A 22451-nucleotide genomic window follows, 5' to 3' on the forward strand; every position below is an offset into this window, starting at 1 on the left:
CCAGCCAGTGGTGCTGAACACTGATAATATTCCTAATGTACATATGGACTTTCTTTAGATAAAAAGTTGTTTAAAACCCCTAACAGTCCTTAAGATGTTAGGTACCCCGTTTAAAAACTCAGACTCCAAGAAATGTCCTTGTCCATCACTGTAAATGTGACCTACTTTTCATATGGGCCAACCACCTTATTGAGTAAATACTACATGTTCTTGAAGGTAAGTTCCAATACCAAAAAGCTCACAGCAGTGCCCTACAGCCCAATATACAGGGTAAGTGTCTGAAGTGTCTGTAGATGTTCAGGTGAAGATGATAACATGCTGTACAGATTCAAAAGCTGTTTAAAAGCATCGCTTTAACCTTACATCACATTACAAGCTTAAATAATAAGTGTCTTAGTGATTAATCCAATTATTACATAAGAAATCTGTGGCTTAAATTGGAATCAGATCTTGTATTTTCTATATATGAAGGTATAATTCACCAAGCAATATTCCTTAGGTTAAAGGGCTATAATTCATTAAATGTACTTCTATTCATTTAATAAAAGCTCTGTGTTCTCTCTGCACATCACAGAATAAAATAATCCTAGTTATTTCAACAGTTGCTTATGGCACGCTTGCAGAAAAACGGGCAAAGCAAAGGTCGGAAGAAACACATTCAAGAACACAACTTGTCCTTCAGGCAATGAAGGTCAGGGCACATAATGGAGTAGTCACACTGAGCCTCCTAAGGGAGATGCATTTGACACACCACATTTTGGTGCTATTTTCTGGTCCGTCATGGAGTTATACAAAACACTGAGCATAGTTAAAAGCCTGCCTTTTGCCTAGCTTTCAAGAGGGAGATAAAAGATGTAATCACAAAGTTGATTGTACTTTTATTTTACATGTTATATCCTTCTGATTAATATTTGACTATCCACAAACATCAGGAGCTCAAACAGCTGAGCATATCCAGCATCCAGGAATCCTCTTTGTCCTCACTCCACCTAAATTAATTATATTTAAAAATAATATTCTGCCCCCAAGTGATATTGTGTGCTATTGGAAGATAAATAAATATGAAGTCTGGAACAGTGCTGTCACTGGGAAATAACTGAAATATTAGAGACCATCACATACCAGAATCTTCATATAGATGTTCAAACAAGTGAGTAGCATTTCAGTCCTCTTATTCTATTCCTTCCATATGCATAAAGCAAGAAAGATTAGACATAAAAGAAATTGCTCTTCAGAAAACAGCTGGTGGTTTAGTTATTTAGAGGCATGAGACTTCTACAGGATTTAAGTCCTTGTAAGTCATTTGTGCATGATTTTGCACAGGGTTAAGAGTTCTCCTCCAAAGACACGAAGGCAGCAGTAGAGCCTAGTGGAGGCAGCGGAATCCTTGACTGCGACGTACCTTATTCTATTGAGATCCATATCTGTAATCCATCCATCTCCAATCCACCTTTCAGATTACAAATCTTTCCTTGAAAGTTCAACAAAGGGTAAACTACACAAAGCAGCATACTCACATCTAACAGGATGAGGAAATAACATCTCAGCTTCCCTACCCTTCCACTGTGTATGTCCTACCTTTCTCATAATGATTTTTTTCTGGTTCCATTTTCAGGAACCTTCTTTATTTTGAACAAATACCTGTAAAGGTATGTCCATCATATTTTCTTGAACTGGTACAAATTTTCTCCTGCTCTGCAAAACCATTCAGAAAGCCAAAGCAAAACTACTTCAGCACTCTTCAGAAGAGCATGGATTCAAGAATCTGTCTGAAGTGTTCTCTTCCTTTAATCTTCCTACTGTCTTCCATTCTCACTTCAAACCACTGAAGTTATGATTCAGTAAAACTCAAATTAAGCTAGTGTTTTAGAGAATTAGACTGGAATTTTAGCATGTGCTTAAAGTTGAACATAAGTATAAGCATTTCACTGCATAGTCATAACTTACAATCGATACTTAGAAATGGGAAATGATCAGAAATGGATGTCAAGTAATGAGAGACACATGTATCCTACTGAAATGGAGTGCATGTTACATGTCAGTGGTTTTCTGTAGCTCACATCAAGAGTGACCCCTTTCCTAGACTCAGTAACAAAGCCAGTGCAGGAAATACAATGATAGAAATCCTTTGGTCACTGTAACTACTACAATTCCTTAAAAAACACTGCCAGAAATATCTTACTTTTACATCAAAATAAAACAAAATTGCTCTAATGATAAATCTCCTATAAAAAAGCATGTTTATAAAATTTAAAAAGCAACATTAAGATTCAAAAAGGATTATCATAAAATTACAGTGGTGATCTAAGCTTTGACCTGGAGTCTTAGATCTTATTTTTTTATTTTTCTCAAGTCTAGGTTGTTGTTGTTGTTGTTTTGTTTTGTTTTGTTTTTCAGTTTATGAGGAAGCAGAGACATGAAAATGGCATTTTTAGCCAGTAACTCATACATTTCGATTTCTGGGTTTAGGTTTTGGAAAAAATGCACCTAGTTGTTTTCTGATTACAATACTGCTGGTTTTGTTCACTGGTCTATGTTTTTCTTGGAATGTGGTAATGTGGAACGTTTTAAATTATGGGGTTTACTTTTTACTATCCAATATCTACTAAATAAGTCCATCATCTAATTCTAAAATAGTGAAGCAGCAAACATACACTTGTAGCCAGCAATACATATATTTTTACTCCAGAGAAATGCTCTTCTGTTCTAAATTTACTGCAGAAAGTTTCAGAGACAAAAGAAAGGCTCTTTGCCAAACCTAGCTTTGCTTCTTTTGTACTTTAGGTCTCTTCAAATACCCTAACAAAATACTGTAAACTGCTGAGAAGTTTCCATTAAGGCTATAATCAATAATAGCAGTTGCTAAGCTTCAGCTGACATAACATCAGAATCTTTTGCATACTATTGTTTAAAATGAAACAATGGAAAAAAATTAAGGCATTAGATTGGATGAAAATATTAATCAAAGTCATATTTTACACTCTGATTGTAGTTTTTGAAATCTGAGCCATGTATTATATTAAAAAGATACAGGATGAAATCCCTGCTACTGCAACCCACTGTGTATTTTGCCACCCACAACAATCACTATTGTCTGTTGCATACACATGCTGTTTGGAATATGTACTGATGGCTGCATTAAAAGTGTTGAGAGACCCTCAAGAGGTTTGGTTTTCTGGGTTGGTTTAGATAAGAAATGTAAAATTGAAATTATAATCTGATACTTACTTGATGCTCTGGAAGGTTACCCATATGATTCCTTCTCTTAAATTTAGAGCTGTTGGCCTTGTCACTGAGGCACTGGGTGGGGTTCAGTTCCCAGGTCTGATACACGCTTAGTCTGCTGAGAGATTTTTAGTCCTAAAATTCAGGCTAATACCACCGTGTTTCACTCTCCTTTTGTCTTATTCTCTGCTTAGATTCTATCTGAGTAGGAACTGTCTCTTAGTATATACACAAACAGTGTGCAGAATTATGAAATCCCAGTCTCATCTGGATCACTAGATACCACTGGAAACATCATTAGCCACATCTAATTTTCTCTTCTCTTAAGAATAACAAAAACTTCCCCTTCATCTCTTTGTCCATTATTTTTTTCAACAATTTTGGAGTACACAGCTTGATGATGTCTTCCCAGAAAGAAAGAAAGGGAATTTTAAAGTTCCAGTGTCTGCCTCCTTAGCACAATACCTAAAACATCCATTTAGCCTAATGCAAACTGAAACAGTAAAGTAAAAAACAGACCAACAGACCAGTACTTGGAATTACTATGGACATCTCAGAACCGCAAACTGAGATCACTTTCAGCTTGATTTGAATGCTCTTTGATTGACATTGATAGTGGTTTTGAAGAGGATTTACAAAGTAAGAACCAGAACTGTATCATTTTAGAAATAATTCATTTGAAGTAACCTCCAAAATTATGTGATGCCTGTGAAGGTACAGACATTTCCCCCTTATTTTGTAAGCCACTAGTTCAAAGGATCTTGATTTCAACAAAGAAAAAGGAAATTGTTCTTCACCTAGCTTTTCAGAATATTGAACTGTATATTGTCTTGAAGACCACAGACTTGCACATTGAAGATTGTACTGAAGAACCATTCAAGGTACCCCCTCCTGCTCGTCATGTCTCCTGCTTCCTCGGGCAAGAGTTTCTAATATTTTACCCTAAAGACTCCCAGTAATTTCTATCTGTAGTGTGGATTTTGAGCAGGTGAATGTGAAGAACAGGATAGTTCTCATCCAGGTGGCATGGCCTGATAAGCTTAGGAATTGGTGCTGATGCACTTTCAGGGTGATAAATAATGTCACTTCATGGGTAACTGTTCTACATATTTTCATCTAATAAGGATCAACACTTGTATGGTCCAGCTGTTGGGGTTGTGGGCAACACTTAATTCTCACCTAGAGCTATGGTGTTTTGTTTTATATCACAAGATAAGAGGGGGGAACTTATGCCCTTCAAAATTCCATATAAAAATCTTCACAACAAGGTAAATTGGCATGTAATAATTTCTCATTAGAAATTCTTATTCTCAAAGAACTTTGATGACAAACTAACCACCTCTCCCTCTCTCCCTCTACTTCCAGCAATAATGTATTTGTACATTTGGAAAGATTTATATTTAAGGTTTTGAATGGGTTTTAGCATACAATATGACCACAGTCAATAACAGCAGACACCTGATAGTTTATGACTTCTGTGACTAACATCAGCCTGCTATGTCTATTATTAGGGCTAGTGTTACCTTGGATTGCTCTTGGGCTAGATTTGTACTAGAAAGACTTATACTCACTGCAAGGGTTGATATGTGGAACTTGGAAAATCAAATGAGCAGGTAAGAGAGTACCACTTTTCTGTTCTTCTCATGTTTACACATAGCTTCAAGTCAGCTTGTGTAATAAGGAACACCTGCAGAACAGGCAGGCTCTATCAGAAACAGAAACAACTAGATGTCACATTTTGATAGTATTAACTGGTATTTTCATGTGCTCACACTGAAGATTGTGCCAAACTATTTGTTTGTATGAGCATTCACCCTTCCAAAAACTTTGAAAAAAAAAAGAGTTCCTGTTACTATTCACCTATATTAGTTACTATTCACTTTTAAAAAAGCAAGATTTTCAGCCTACTCACCAGAATGCCACTAACTGAAGAAAATGCAATAAACTAAAATGAAAATTGATGGTAGAAAATATTTCTCCTTCCACAAAATAAGTTATTAATTTTCCTTAATAAGCCCAGGGCAGAAGGGCACTGGAACAGGTATTTGCATTTGATACTGTTTTCCTCAGACCACTTTTCAGATATCCATACTTCTGTCAGAAATGCCTGGGATGTCATTTGTAAATATGATGGGAAGGATTTTTAAAGAACAATATGAAACTAGCACATGCATTCAGACTCAGAGCTCGCACTCATATAATTTAGTGTTATATCAAAAAAACGTGTCTCTCACAGATTTTTTGGAATTTCTTTAAGAGTAACACTGCATGGTGTTTGTTTGTTTTTAACTACACACTTCTTTGTGTTCATTTCCTAGGATAGAACTAGAACAGCACTAAATAGTATATAAACCACATGGAAAACTCAGCTATGATGGCAATTATTTCACTTTATCAGATTACAAACAAGGTAAATTTCCTTCTTTGGAAACAACTTTAAGATGAGAGTCTCTCTCAGTAGGCAACAGTCAAATCACTTTCCATTCTGCACTGAAAGCCACACAGGTAGGCTTCTGCACCTGAACTAGTAAATAAAAGCTACAGTTTCCAGACATTGATTAGATTTCAATACTAGTAAAGTTGAAAATAAATTTAATTTAATGTGAGTGACTTCCTGTGTTCCAGTGTCAATCCATAAGCAACCTAGGTTCTGCACCTAAGTTGGGGCAATTCCCATTATCAGTACAGTCTGGACGATGAACTGATTTAGAGTAGCCCTGCAGAGAAGGACTGGGGTATACTGTTGGATGTATAGGATGTAAAATTGGGCATGAGCTGGCAATGTGCAGTTGCAGCCCAGAAAGCCAATCATACCCTAGGCTGTATGTGTGGGCAACACATACCCTAGGCTGAAGTGTGGGCAACAGGTCAAGGGACGTGATTCTCCACTCTTGCAAGACCCCATCTGGAATACCCCATCCAACCATAGGGTCCCTAGTGCAAGAAAGACGTGGACCTAATAGAATGGGTCCAGAGGAGAGCCATGAAAATGAGCAGAGGAACACATCTCCTATGAAGAAAAGTTGAGAGAGTTGGGGTTGTTCAGCCTGGAGAAAATTCCACAGAAACTATTGCAACATTTCAGTACATATCGGACACTTATAAAAAAAGATGGAGAACTTTTCCCCAGGACCTGTTGTAACTGAACAAAGGGTAGTGGTTTTACATTGAAAGAGAGTAGATCTAGACCAGATATAAGAAAGATTTTTTTTTTTGTTTTATCTTGAGTGTGGTAGGACATCGAAACAGATTTCCCAGAGAAGTGGTAGTTGCCATATCATTGGAAGTATTCAAAATCACATGGGATGAGGCTTTGAGCAACCTGATCTAGGGAAAGACACCCCTGCCCATTTGATCTTTAAAGGTCCCTTCCAACCCAAACCACTTTGTGATTCTATCTATATACATACACACGATGGAAGAAAATGTGATTAATACCATGGAGGGAGGAAAGCCTGGTAGAGACCTTTTTCCTTGACAAATACATAGCCCCAGCAATCCAAAACTGCACTTGGTTTTCCGTACTTGAAAGTAGCATAGCACCTGAAAGTTGTTCTAATCATCAGCCTACTCACTGGTGACAAAATTCCAAATTTTGCCACACAAGCTGGTTCCATATACCACGAGGTAACTATGGTACAGTGAAGAGATGTGATTTTTACTACACACTACATAATGAATGAGCTAAAGAAAATACAGAATGTGCACTCTGTTGCCTGCACTTTTAGGGTGTTTTGTCAGGGATTTAGAAAACATAAGCAGACACCAGTTTTCCCTGACTTAAAAACTACTTCCGCAAAACTGAATGGAAGCCTTCTCTTGGCAAATAAGGAAACAGGGTTCCCTCATTGCCTTTCTAAGAAAATTATATTCCAGTTGAAGTATCTAACTTTAGGTGAAATCCAGCAGTTAGGAACTCCTGACTTAAGGGCTAGGAATAAAGGTGTGTTATCATCATCCTCATCATTTTACATTTCATGCTCTGGCCAATTTCCTTCAAGTTCCACTACTTATTCCCACATGCAAGTATCAATCTTTACAAATACTACTCTATGGTACTTAGTCTTTGTAGTGCACAGTGCACTTTGGATTCGCTACATGATGTGAATTCTCCCAGGTGCCAAAGCACCTGAAAAAGCTTTGTTGTAGTACAAAGAAAATGTGATTCCCTCTGTGATAACCTTCTGAAATATGCCTTCTTTTAGCTATGTCAATTACTATTTATAATTGTATATATTTTAAAGTAGAGCACAGATGCCCCAAATACTTTTAAACTTTTTTTTTTTTCTAGTCACTGCACATGCTCACAGTGCAACTGTTCTCACTTTAACAAACTTCTCATGTCTGCATGCAAGGAAAACAATGAGAGAAGCATACTGCATACTTCAGAGTCAAAAAGAAGACATATATCTCCTCCTTATTTATTTTTTCCAAAGTCATGCTGCTACTATAGCACTATTACTGTATTATCACAGAAATATTAAGTAATTATTTAAAACACTTTCTTAAGTAGGAATAGAGCTGATGTTTCATGGGTTACAGATTTCAGTGGAAACCGTTCACACATTATACATGCATTTAATTTTTTATACTGTGATTTCAAGATGAGACCTAAGCCCCAAGGTGTCTTCATTAATTAAATGTATCAGTTTAATGTGTCCACGCATGCGTGCACACACAAAGCCTTACTTGCAACAGTCTCTGTGTGTGTTACTACAGAGTTTCAGAAAAAATAGGGGTGGGGGGAGCGAGGCTTTATCAGTAGTTTTATTTGTAAAATGTAGGTGAATCAAATAGAAGGCAGTTGTGTCAAAATGTACTCACTAGTTCTGTTGTGGTCAAAAGAACAGTTTTCTAAGGTTATCTTGCACTGTGGTTTATTTCTGCAAGGACTGGGGTCCCAATTTCAAAGGCTCTAGTTTTTGCACTAGAGACAGGCACAGTGGAGAAGCAAAAGAGGGTTTTAAACACCATAACACTATATATCTTCAGGGATCATTTGGGGAATCTAACCTATTTCACTGCCCCAAAGATGTTCTGACTAACCTGACCTCCCAGGAGCCTTTATGAACTCCTGTTGTAGAAAATAGTTGGGTAATTGTTCAGCCCAACTAGCTGGCTTGCAGGATGTTCTGAACACCTGCAGCTGGGCAAGTGAGGAAGGACTTGGGACAAAGGATTGCTCAGGGACTACTTTCACCCACTACTCTCTGCCAGTAATAACTGTTCCAGAGGTGGGATTTTCAATAGCCGGAGCCATCTCTTTCAGTGATTGCAATGACATCATAGTTCACCTCTTCTCTTATTTTGTTGGGGTAGTAAAAAATTCTCAAGCCTTTGAATGCAGGCTGGCCTCCCCCGCACTGTGTGTCTGGTTCCCCAAGGGGGCCTGCTGTCGAAGAATAAGCCAGTATGTTCAGTTTCTTAAATACATCTCTAGCATGAGTAGTATTTCTTACAGGGCTTGTTTTCTTCATAAGATAATTAGGTTTCCATGTTAGGCTGCTGTCAAGGTACAGATCTTTGTAAAGCTCCTGGTTCAGAGTGCCAACCTGCTGGCAAAATGTCAAGTTTTAAGCCTCTCTACCACTGGCTAAGTAGGCCTTAAGTTGCAAAAAGAGAATAATGTTCAGCAACATCATGTTCAGCTGACATCATGTTGACTGGTGGCTCTGCATGATGTCAGTTCCTTGGTACCTGGAATAATATGAAAGAATAAGCACTGCTGCATGAAGAGCACTATTTCAGTAAAGAATGCATTAAACCATGGCCCTCTGGAAACCCACTTACTCAGCTCAGGGCAATATTCAACACTAAGAGTTCTATCAGTAGGATTCAAAACTGAGCTCAGTCCTCTCCCACTTGCTTGACCACACACACCTTTTCCCTCCCTGAGGCTGTTGCACCAGGCAGCAAGCAATGTAAAGGAGAGAAAGCATTCACAAGTCTCAATCTTGTTCCCTGTCATTTTGTTACTATTATTATTATTCATAGATGCACAGAATAGCTGAGGCACCTTTGGAGATGAACCTGCTTAAAGCATGGTTCCAAGGGCCACATCCACTTGGGTTTTGAATGCTTCCAAGTGTTAAGACTCTACAGCCTCTCTGGGCAACCTGTTACAGTGTTTGACCACCCTCACAGTCTGAATGTTGCTTCATGTATTTAAGTGCAATTTCTTGTATTTCAGTTTGTGTTCACTGCCTCCCATCCTGTCACTGGATGCTACATTCTTAAGTGATGGTCCATATTTAGCCACTATGGCCCTACTGTCTTTTTTTTTTCCAGTATTTTTTTTTCTCTTATACCTTCGACTTCAATTTAATTTCAGCTCTGACTCACATATAAGGAGCCACAAAGAAGAACTGATATATTCTAGTATTGAATCAGGCATTAAGGGTATGAAGCCTCTCTTTCTTTGTCAAGTTTCTCACTACAAGTTTCCCCACTTAACTTCTAGCAGCATTTCTGTGACAGGAAATAAATGGCATAAACCACAGTGTTCTGTGAGTGTTCTCATCACTAGAGCTCTCTCTGAAGAGTTAGCCCAGGCTTCCATTCCCTCTGCAAACCATCAAACAGCTGAGGTATTTAATAATTATTTAAAAACAAACAAACAAACAACAACAACAAAAAAAAAAAAAAACAACTCTGCTAAGCTGAGATCTTTTCCTGGCAAGTTCATGACTGGAGTCAACTTTTATGGCCACATTACCAAACAAACTAAGAGTAAAAATACAGGGTTTAATAATGGAAAACCTGACACTACCTAAAATATAATGGAGTGGGCATGCTGTTATAATAATTCTGTTAAGCCTACAGAAACTAAGCAATGCTAATAATTCATCAAAAGCAAAGCACCCTTTTTAAGCATTTTTCAAGGAGACACACTCATTTAATTTCTTGCTACCGTGTATTATTTTATATCAGTAACTGTCACTTAAAGCCAGCAACACTTACACAACTGTGAGGACACTGCTCCACAACAAACATAATACCCGCAACACACATGACACAAGGCCTAACATAAACATTGAACTAATCAGCTGTATGATCTTCTTGTCTTCCTATGTTCATGTCTCTTCCTTTCTGCCCACCCAAACACTCCATGTTTATGTGAGCTGCTGTTTTATTTTGTACTGTAAGTAGTTCAGAAAATGAGCACCCCTGTCAGTACTATATCATTTAATCACTGCAGCAAAGAATACCTAAGAAATATATACTAAGCCAAAATCACTGTGTTTGTTTCAAGCCCATGGATACCAAGGAAATTACTCTAAAGGCCATTTTGTTCCATGGTGTTGTTTCTTAGCCTTTGTTATGAAATACAAAAAGTAATTTAGTCTTCTTTTTTTCTTGCCAACCTCTTACCTGGGAAAGGGAAAAATCAGTTTCATAAGTACCTGCTTAGTTCTGAAGAAACATCTGGGAAGGAAAGGTGAAAAAAGCCCACTAATGGAATGAAAACTGTAGTCAATAAAAACTAACATGGATTTTAAATGACACACTGTCTATCAAAGGCTTTAAAATGCAGATTTAAAATGTTTTTACTTCAATCTCTTACTCATTCTTCATCTTCTCTTATGATCTTGGTCATCAGTCTGGAATGATGTACCTTTTCTGTTCTCACTACAACCTTAAGGTTGCTGTGAATTAATTGTACTCATCCTTCAGTCCTCATTACAGTCTCTGACACAAGAATGAGTTTTCACAGAAGTGAATGCCAGGATGTTCTGATTCTCATTGAATATTCTCATTAATCCATTCTTTGGACAAAGACTAATGATATAGAATAAGCACAGATATTAATTATTTTATTTCTCATGGCAATCCCGGAGATGTAATGAGAATGAAATGATCACCCCTTTTTGGTTCTTAAAGTAAGGTATATTTTTAAGGACAGAAAAATATTCAAAATTAATTTATTCTTGTAATTAAACTGTGATAAGACCATGAGCTTAAAACACATCAAATTAATTCATTCTCATGGCAGTTGTAAGGGCCCAAACCTGTAAGTGCCAATTAGAGTGAACAGAAGCAGAGGATACAGGTCAGTGAAAAGTAGAGCATCACAGTTTTTTATTATTTATTCATTTATTAATATATATATATGCTGAAAATAGATAGTGGTATAGTCCTAAAATAACAACAAGATGTAATAACCTAGATTATCTCTGCATTTCTGCTCCTTTCCAAGAGATTGGTACTGTCCATTAGCACAGTTCTTTCAAAGACAGCCAATACATGGCTAGTTTCAAAATAATTCCATTGCTTAATTTGGAAGTATTCCCCTGTAGATAGGAAGTGACAAATTATTAAAATGTGATAGATATTCAGTGTCATAATGTGATGATGTACAGATTGAAAGCCCACAAAGCACAGTGCCCATGTGATCACCACGGTCTCAGACACTTCCAGATCAGTCTTTCACTGATCCTACTTACCTTCTACATACAAAATTCAAGGACATACCTGCAGTTGGCCCACTCAGGGATCCTTAAACAAATACAATGTATTTCCCTGCAATTGCAAGTGCTAAGTGTCACTGATAGTTGCAGGTTCATGATACATCATTCAGGTGCTAGACCTGAAAACATAAAAGAAAAAATGACAAAGGTTTATCTGAGTCTGTATTAATTTGGTAACTTTCACTCTTTCAGATGTTAATCTGACCCTCTGACTGCAGCATTCCTTAGAGCTGTTCATGAACAGGCCAGTGCCTGTGAAAATTAACCTAGTGTCTAAGCATTATACAATAAGGTGTTTCAATGCAATAAGAATTCTTATTCTACCTGTACTCATGAAAACAATACCAAGCAGTGTCACATAATAGAAGAACATGAGCAAGACAGTCATCTGCAGATTTCAGAACAAACCATGAAAATCTCTCTAATAGAGGTCCCTTTTTTAAATTAATTAAGGGGAAAAAAAAAAAAAAAAAAAAAAGAAAAAAAAAAAAGTCAAACATCTCAAGTTGTACCAGGGGAGGTTTAGATTGTAAATTGGAAGTCATTTTTTCTTAGAAAGAGTAGTCAGGCATTGGAATGGGTTGCCCAGGGAGGTGGTGCAGTCACAGTCCCTGGGATTGTATAAGGAAAGTGGTGCTTAGGGACATGGTTTGGTGGGTGATAATGGTGGTAGGGGAATGGTTGGACCAGATGATCTTGGAGGTCTTTTCTAACCTTTCTGTGATTCTGTGATCCAGGAGGGTATCTGTTGAAAGAAATCTACCTCTCCTTACTGCAGGTTCTCTAAAGACTCCTTGCAAGACAACAAATCCATAAATGTATCTAAACTGTGGAGGGTGTTGAACCAACAACAGGAATTAAGAAGCCTTTGCAACTAAGTTTTAGTATTTGTTTCTTAAATAAAGCAATTTTGAAAGCCCTGAGGCTAGAGAACCCCCTGTGTAAGAACAGAGGGGAATACTGCAGGTTCATGCTTCATGTGCAATAACTTAAACAATTTATTTTTCCTCATTCACAGCATCAAATTTGGGCACTAGAAATAAGCAAGAGTGTGCAAGCAGAGATCAAAAGAAATGTCTGAGGTCCACCTGCTGTGTCTTTATTATAAAATGAGTTATCAGGTAGCAATCAGGAGACCTGAAACCTATTTCCAACACAGTATTTTCTGGGCAATGCTACATATGCAATACACCTCTCCATCCAACTACAGGAAACAGCCACAGTCGCGCCATTGGCTTGAGATCCGTTGATGAAGAGTGCTAGAATCAGAGCTAGCTTTCATTAAGGTATCTGAAGAGGAATTAAGAGAGATGCATCCAGTTCTTTGGCAGGCTCTCACCTCATTCAGCTAAACTCATCTTTAACAATAAATCAATATGAAATTTGTGTTTAAATCCTGCCTTATGGAGTGTAAATCTAACTTCGATTTCAGAGAGCTTTGCAAAACAAAGATGAGAATAATAAATTCATTCTTCCTAGCCATTCAGAACATGAATTCTAAAAGGAAGGAATTTTTCCTTAACAATATACATATTGTAGCTGATTTTATTTTGGCTTTGTTCATGTTCTCTTGGTGAGATTTTCATAAACATTATAGCAGACCAGTTAAGCAATGGGAATATTCACCTACTCATTGAATGTGGAGTTTGATACAACTAACACCAGAAACAGTAGCCTTCAAGGCACCCTTACACATATATGTAACACTGTATTGAGCAGCATCTTATTCACATTAAAAACTTGGTTCTGAGATTTTTTTTTATCCAGTTAGGAAACAGGATTGAAATGTCTGGCCCATTTCTTTACGCAAAACAGCTCAAACATCCATTTTTACAGGCTAGACATTTGCAATGAATAAACCACACACCAAGAAATTACTTAGCAAATCATTTATAATTATGAAGAAAATCATACTTTGCAACAAGAAGAGGGGTGGAGACTCACAAAGTGCTGTTTACAGTCCATTCTCCCTGCTTTGCATCTACATAACAAATTTTCCATTTCTAAACAGTGTGTTGTGTGAGCCAAATTTATGTGATGTTACCTCATTGACTACCATTTGAAATATCTTCCATGGCATTACACCAAAGGTGAATGTAGTCACATATCTTTTCATATATTCTATTCCTAGTCAAAATATCACGGGAGGACATTAAGTAGAGTGCTTTCCCACAGTATTGTAGCACTGACTAGAGGAGGCCAAAAGAAGGGAAAAACATGCCTCTGGGAATTGGCAGAGAATTCACAGGTAAAAAGCTTAGAAGGTTTTGCAAGAGTAAAAGCCAAAGACTATAAGAAATTTTTTGTTGTTGTTGTTTATAAGTAGTGTTTTAAATAAAAATTTCAGATGAGAAATTAAAATTTAAACAATGTAAGTGCCTCAGAGAACCAGGCTCTAAAGCAGTCCCTTAATGGGACTCCAGCACATCCTTTATTTTTTAATGTAAAGAAGAGAAAGGATTTGTCATTAAACTTTAAAAATAATCAAAAAAAAATTTTTTTTTGGTGGGCTGGCAGTGTTACTAAGAATGATTGTGCTCATTTAGTGGGTGTGGATCAGTAAGGAGAACCTCCTTATGCCTAACAGGGATTAGAGATCCAAATTTAAGCTTGTCTTGACTGTCCCAGAGTCTATATATTTTTTCAGTTAATTATGCCAAACTTCACGTCTGAATTATCTGCTCTTCAACAATAACATCTTAACACAGATGTTTCTTTGTCAGCTGTTAAGGACTCCCTGATTTTAGAACATGCAACAGGAAATGGCACGAGAGACAATTATATGAATTGGGTGGCATGTAGAAGACTAACACTTGCTGTCTTTCCTATGATTTGTAGTGAAAAGTACAACGATCACACTTAAGTATCAGTACTGAACACTTTTATGCTAGACAGTTACACAACTTAGCATAAACCTAGAGTAGATATAAAATGACCATCTTTCTGTTCTGTTATCTAGGTATCAAAATTTTATACTCTGCAGAATGTTGTGCAAAGAAAGGAAGACAATATTCATCCTTTACTCTCCTTTTCAGTAAGCTGGTCATTGTAAAATGTAAAAACATGTAGAATAGCAACAGGAGACACTGCAGTTACAGCACCGAGAAAACAAGTACATTCATAAAAGACAAAGCAAAGCCAGCCTGTAGGAGGAACCCTTGGCACTGAAGGCCCTGAATTTCAACATCAAATAAATTAATACAGTAGGGTACCTCATAAACTGAGCCTTTAGGCCCTGCTACTACCTCCGTGTCAGCAATGAAAAGTAAATGAAAATAAATACACAAGCAATGCTCCTTGATCCACACAAGGTTTAACATATGCTGATGAGCATCAGTATTTCCAACAACAAAATTATGCCTTTCTACTCATCACTGGTGGACCTTGTTCTCACAATATTGCTACTTACTTTCATAATGAAAGTCATTTGAAAGTTGAATCTGCAAGTGAATATACTGTGGTGTACACAGTGCATAGTTCCCATAAATTTAGCACACAGGAATTTATTTCAGCAGCTACAGCTTTCAGTAGTTCATCAGTTTTGTTTTGCATGAATGTAATTTACCTTTCAGCCACCAAAGGCTTACAGTACAGGTCTTGTATTTAAACAAAACTAGTACTGTAACAGCACTCACATCATGCTCCTGAAGGGGGGAAAAAATCCTCATATTTATTCTAAAGTTTTCCAAGCAGTTAAACTCAAGCGCAGATGTATATCTCTGTACATTTTTAGAGCAGTGTTAACATTCTGGTTGCACAAGGCTAGTAAAATTACAGTTTCAATAATGCAGCTGTAATTATTTCTATAATACAGTGATGCGTAGTCTTCTTTTTTTCCTCTCTTAAAAAAAAAAAAAAAAAAAAAAAGAAAAAAAGAAAAAAAGAAAAAAGAAAAAAGAAACCACTGGAAAAGAAAAGTCTGTTGAAATCCTATCATATTGTATAGTCACAGGTCTAAGAGAAACATAAATGCTGTGGTCTAAAGTGAAATAAATCACTGAGTTTCAGAGACAGTCTTATCCATTGGAAATAGCCACAAATGAAGGGGAAGACAGACATTTCAGTTCTTGAAAGTACAGAGATTTGTGGTGATGTTTGGATTTATCAACTTTCAGGAAGAAGGACCCATTTAATTACTGGAAATTTTACCTTACTAAAGCATAGAGAATTTGGCCAAGTTTCTGCTATGCATGTTAGCTTCTTTCATAAAATGTGGGCCAGACTAATTTTCCTTGAAGTCAATGGGATTCTTGGCATTGATTTCAAGATGAATAGCCAGTGGGTCCCGAGTAGGGAGGATAAGGAATAAGACATACTACCTCTTACCAAAGTACAGTTCAGCTCAAATGCTCTGAGCTTCAGGGGAGCATTTCCTGATGCTCTCTTTGTGCCTTAGACATTGTGCTGTTCACAAAAAGCAAATTCTTCTACAGTCAATTTTACAACTACATTTGTGTTTTAGAGAGGAAACCTAATACTAACCATGGAATGCTGTCAAGAATTCAGTAAATCAAGTGACTTTTTATGGCATTTTACAAGAAAGAAAACTATTCAGGTAAACTGACAAGTCCAAATAGGAATAGGAGACTCCAACTAAAGCGTATGTTATGAATCATAGCCTACTACCCCTGCTGAGATTGAGAGAGAATCTCCAACCAAAATGAATTCAAACCAGTTCACAGGGATTCTTAAAGTTTTGCTAAAAAGGGAAGCCAAAATGATGACAGCTTTATTAGAGTATATAACTCAAAATAAGCACCAATGCATTTTAAAAGACTTCAAGGGTATCTTTCAATATGAATCTAATTCCTTTTAAGATACTGTTGAACTACTTAGACAATGGTATTTCTTTATACAATTCAGTAGGCATTTTATTTGCATCAGAATGAAGTATTTTATTAGCTGGGCTAAAAGTTGTTTCTTCTGTGAGTACTCCAGTAATGTATGTTGAGTTTCAATAGCTTTTTGTCCATTCAGGACTGCTATGAGCTTTAAGTACTACCATGTTCAGGATCATCTAAGAATCTACCTAGCTGTTACACTTCTGTGTTATGAGACCTTTATATAAAATAAATGCAGATAAAATGTTATACATCTCTGATCCTCTACATGTACTTCATTCCATTTATGAACATTGTGAAATTTTGCCTCAGCAATCTTCTACAACTGTAAAGAGTGCGTGTCAGAGAGATTTAAAGAGATATTTATGATTTACTTTCTTTTAATGGTGCATGTGAATGCATATATGAATTAAAAATCTTTTGATCTTTTACTGTAATGTCAAATATTTGGTAGAGCACTAACAGGCATTCTTGTGGCACACAAAGAAAAGAAAAAAAAAAAAAAAGATTATCTGCTCTCCCAAGTATACAAGAATAGATCACATTTTAAAATCTGAATTTACTTCAAGCTCTAGTGTCTTAGTAAGGAGGAGGGGGTTCTGCTTTCCACACTGATTCATGTGCCCTGTTATAAAATAGAGAGTCCTCAGAATATTACTGGAGTGAAATCAATCCCTTATTAAGCATGAAAGACGAAACATCTTAACTAGGTTATTCTATTTAATGTCCTCATAGGTACAGTGGATTCTTTTAACTCTATCAAAGGTCAAAACTCTTTTCAGAAAATGCTATACTTGATATGTTGCAAATCAGTACATTGGGACAGAGGACTTGGTTCACTGCACCCAGGCAGACAAGTTTTTTTTGATACTTGAGATGTTCCTCCTCTTCCCTTTACCACTCCTTTTATGCCCCAAGCTGCCTTATCATTCACCAATTGTTTCACTTGTATTTTACTTTCCAGAAATGTGAAGTGTGCTGCAAGTAATATTCAAGCCCGACCCTACATTATCTGTCAAGCAAATGTCTTGATGTAGATACATGACAGCTTAATTGATGTATATATGTATATACACACACATATACATATGTATAAATATATATATATATAAAATCAGACACGCCTTACAAAATAGGAGCAACATTGTAACACTATATGGAGGTAACTGCACTTTTTTTTTTAATTATTTTTTTATGTTGAAGTGTTAGGAACAGCAGATGACAGGGCTGCATGCTTGCATTTAATTTACATACCCTTCAAGCCCTCCTTGTCTTGTCCTTGTTATAACTACTACCACATCAGGCGCCTAACAAGCTTTATAACCAAGGTTTTTCATCAAGCAACATTGTTCAAAGAATTGAGGTCAAACTGGCAGTTGCTGACCTCTTCATTCACATAATAAATCCTGATTATTCTAGGGTTACAGTTCATGTAAATAATCTGATCGTTATATATTTTACTGGGCATTCACACCTAGCATAATATTTTTATAAGTGTATGAAAATGGAATAAATCATATGCTTAGGTGTTGTGGCCAAAAAAAAAAAAAAAAAAAAAAAAAAAACCAAAAAGGAAAAAAGAACTGACAAGCAAGTGTAAAATGGAGATATTCAAAAACACATTCACTATTATGCAGCAAAAACAATGAAAAACACTATTCTTCCTCAACAATTTTCTGTAATGAAATACATTTCAGTATTTCATTACATATCAGGAAACCTGTTTAGTTTCCTGCTGCAGCTGGTTAGTGGGCCTACTGGAGAGGTGCCCTGCTAGACCTTCTCTTCACAAACAGAGGACTGGTAGGAGACACTGTGGTGGTGGGAGCTGTCTTGGGCAGAGTGACCAAGAAATGGTGGAGTTCTCTACTCTTGGTGAAGTCAGGAGGGGGATCAGTAAATCTGCTGTCTTGGACTTCCAGAGGGCAGACTCTGAGCTGTTCAGGACACTGGTTGTCAGAGTCCCTTGGGAGGCAGTTCTGAAGGGCAGAGGAGTCCAGTAAGGCTGGGCACTCTTCAAGAAGGAAATCTTAATGGCGCAGGAGTGGTCTGTCCCCATGTGCCCAAAGACAAGCCAGTGCAGAAGACCACCAGCCTGGCTGAACAGCCTGGCTAGAGCTTAAGAGAAAAAATAAGGTTTATGACCTTTGGAAAAGAGGATGGGCTCCTCAGGCGGACTAGAAGGATGTTGTAAGGCTGTGCAGGGACAAAATTAGAAAGGCCAAAGCTCATCTGGAGCTCAGTCTGGCTACTGCTGTTAAAGACAACAGAAAATGTTTTTATAAATATATTAACACAAAAAGGAGAACTAAGGAGACTTTCCATCCTTGACTGGATGCAGGGGGAAACATAGTTACAAGAGATGAGGAAAAGGCTGAGGTGCTTAATGGCTTGTTTGCCTCAGTCTTTAGCAGCAAGACTAGCTGTTCTCTGGATACCCAGCACCCTGAGCAGGTAGAAATGGATGGGGAGCAGAATGTGGCCCTCACAATCCACGAGGAAATAAATGGTTGGCGACCTGCTACAGCACTTGGATGTATGCAAATCAATGGGGCCAGATGGGATCCACCTGAGGATACTGAGAGAACTGGTGGAAGAGCTGTCCAAGCTGCTTTCCATAATTTATTAGCAGTCCTGGCTCTCAGGTGAGGTCCCGGTTGACTGGCGGCTAGCAAACATGATGCCCATCTACAAGAAGGGCCAGAAGGTAGACCTGGGAAACTACAGGCCTGTCAGTTTGACTACAGTGCTAGGGAAGCTCATGGAGCAGATTATCTTGCGTGTCATCACATGGCACTTGCAGGGCAACCAGGCGATCAGGCCCAGTCAGCATGGTTTTATGAAAGGCAGGTCCTGCTTGACGAACCTGATCTCCTTCTATGACAAAGTGACGTGCTGGGTGGATGAGGGAAAGGCTATGGATGTGGTCTACCTTGATTTCAGTAAGGTTTTTGACATCATTCCCCACAACATTCTCCTCAAGAAACTGGCTGCTCACGGCTTCAACTGGCGTACACTTCTTTAGGTTAAAAACTGGCTGGATAGCCGGGCCCAAAGAGTTGTGAATGGAGTTCAATTCAGTTGGAGGCCAGTCACTAGTGGAATTGCCCAGGGCTTAGTACTGGGGCCAGTTCTCTTTAATATCTTTGTCGATGATCTGGATGAGGGGATCGAGTGCACCTCCAGTAAGTTTGCAGATGACACCAAGTTAGGTGCGTGTGTCGATCTGCTTGAGGGTAGGAAGGCTCTCCAGGAGGATCTGGATGGGCTGCACCAATTGGCTGAGGCCAACTGCATGAAGTTCAACAAGGCCAAGTGCCGGGTCCTCCCCATGGGGCACAACCCCAAGCAGCACTACAAGCTGGGAGATGAGTGGTTGGAGAGCTGCCAGGCAGAGAAGGACCTGGGAGTGATGGTGGATAGTCAGCTGAATATGAGCCAGCAGTGTGCTCAGGTGGCCAAGAAGGCCAACAGCATCCTGGCTTGCATAAGAAACAGTGTGGCCAGCAGGGCTAGGGAGGTGATCGTCCCCCTGTACTCAGCTCTGGTCAGGCCGCACCTCAAGTAATGTGTTCAATTTTGGGCTCCTTACTACAAGAAAGACATCGAGGTGCTCAAGCAAGTCCAGAGAAGGGCAACAAAGCTGATGAGGGGTCTGGAGAGCAAGCAGCTGAGGGAGCTGGGATTGTTCAGCCTGGAGAAGAGGAGGCTCAGGGGCGACCTTATCACTCTCTACAGGTACCTTAAAGGAGGTTGTAGCGAGGTGGGGGTTAGTCTATTCTCCCTTGTGCCTAGTAACAGGATGAGGGAGAATGGGCTAAAGTTGGACCAGGGAGGTTTAGGTTGGGTATTAGGAAGAACTTCTTTACCAAAAAGGTTGTTAGGCATTGGAATGGGCTGCCCAGGGAAGTGGTTGAGTCACAATCCCTCTGAGGTCTTTAGAAGACGTTTAGATGTAGAGCTTAGTGATAGGGTTTAGTGGAGGACTTGTTAGTGTTAGGTTGGACTAGGTGATTTTGGAGGTCTCTTCCAACCTATATGATTCTGTGATTTCCCAAAACAAATCAAATGTCTTTAGGTGAGATTGTTTCTATGTTCAACGAAAATATTCACTACGGGTATAAAAACTGCATCCTGCACCAAAAAGAAAATTGTTATTTGACACAAGCAAAAGCAATTTGTGTTCTCAGAAACAAGCCTATGAAGAGAACATCATGCCCACTTTCTTGCCACTCCCCTGTACTATTGATGGTACTACTAGGCTTTCACTGGTTTTAAAACAATTTTCCTGTCCCTCTTTCATCTGCCACTAACATCTCAAAATTTGTCATATATCAGAGATATAGACAACATGCTTCTGGACTTCAAAATCCCCCTCCCATTAGTCTATTAATTCTTAATCCAGTACAGATTAATTTGCCTGTGCAACTATTCTGAATCTGCTGTAGATTTTACAAGAGACCAAACTCCCATCAGTGGCCTAAGAGCAAAGAAGAAGATACATCTGTTGTCTTCCTGTCTTCACATTTTCATTTTTGATAGAATTGAACTGGGCTTAAGTATCAAGCACTCTGTGGCAGTAGAACCCTTGTGCATGATTATAGCTGGTCAAGAATATTTCAACAAAACCTTTTTCTAATGAGAAGCTTTTGATTAAACATATGTTCTCTTGAAAAATGAATGCTTTTCAATAAATAGTCATCTTACTGAATATTTTTAAAACTTTAAATGAGAAGAACATTTTCATCTGCAAATTTAACTGTTCTCTAAAACATTCAAGTCTCATCAAGCCTATTCATCACAAAAAGTTATGTTTAATAATGCTACAAAACAATACTATTTTCCTTCATTTCCATAAAAATGTTATATGATGGGGAAAAAATGTTCCAAATTTTATAGAAGCTTCTTCTCTTTTGTTATCTTCATAGATAAATAATCCAGATAGATTGCAAAGGTTAGCACTTACAATTCAGTTTCATATACACAAATTTTAAAAAATGCAGTCAAATGCCTCATCTCCTGAGTTATACAACTTCGCAAATAGCTCATTTTCATCTGTGCAGCCTTCTATGACCAGTGTAATCCCATTTTAAATTCAGAAACAGAAAATCTTCATTATTACCTACTTGAGGTCATTGCAACTCTTTTTTTTTTTTTTTTTAACTACCAACGTAGTCTGAGATCTTACATATTAACTCTGCTTATCTAAGGCCCAAACACAACACAAGCTAAGAAAGTGCTATGTTGCAAAATAAACAAATAAATACATAAATTCTATGACAGTGCTTTCTAAGAAATCAGAGAGAAGAAATTACAGGAAAATCTAGAAAGTTTAGTACACAGCACAAAGAAGATGACCTTAGTAATGAATTAGCATGCACTAAATTTGCAACTGCCAACTAACTAGGAGAGGCTGCAGGCATCAGAATAAGAATTCAAAATGACACAAAAATAAACATATAAAATTGGAACACCTGATGTTCTAAAATCCTGTTGGAAAAGATCCAGAGGTAGCAATTTTTCCCAGAAATTATTGAAAAAGTAGGTGTCATGAGTCACAAGCAGAAGTTTAGTCAGCAGTGCCACTGTTGGGGACAGAAGGAAAAACGAACAAACAAACAGTACACAGGAATAAGTATAAACAAGACCATCACCAGAAAGTCACATAAGAATTTCTACACTTCACAATGTGGTTTTGCCACAACTGGAATACAATGGGTGGAGTGGGGCACGACATATTATTAGAAAGCTGCCTACACTAGCCCCCTGGAAACCAAGAGTGAACTGGAAAACAGAGTCTGTGAAGACTTAAAGCACTAGAATTATTTAGTCTACACAAAACAAGAGTGAGGGGAAGGTATGAAGGCAATATTCATATTTCTATATATATATATATATACACTCATATATATAAAAG

General features: G+C 37.8%; 1 protein-coding gene and 1 long non-coding RNA gene across 2 annotated transcripts in view; one reads left to right on the forward strand and one right to left on the reverse strand.

Annotated features, from left to right (window-relative positions):
* Positions 1-22451, forward strand: part of LOC311437983 (uncharacterized protein) — a 415393-nt gene that overhangs the window by 305038 nt on the left and 87904 nt on the right. The window lies entirely within an intron of this gene.
* Positions 11756-22451, reverse strand: part of LOC311437988 — a 94677-nt gene continuing 83981 nt past the window's right edge. Inside the window, exon 6 of the long non-coding RNA XR_014693883.1 lies at positions 11756-11812. This is a non-coding gene — a long non-coding RNA (uncharacterized lncRNA). The remainder of the gene's footprint in view (positions 11813-22451) is intronic.

This window comes from Aythya ferina (assembly GCF_964211825.1).
Source record: "Aythya ferina genome assembly, chromosome: 5".
Classification (NCBI taxonomy): domain Eukaryota; kingdom Metazoa; phylum Chordata; class Aves; order Anseriformes; family Anatidae; genus Aythya; species Aythya ferina.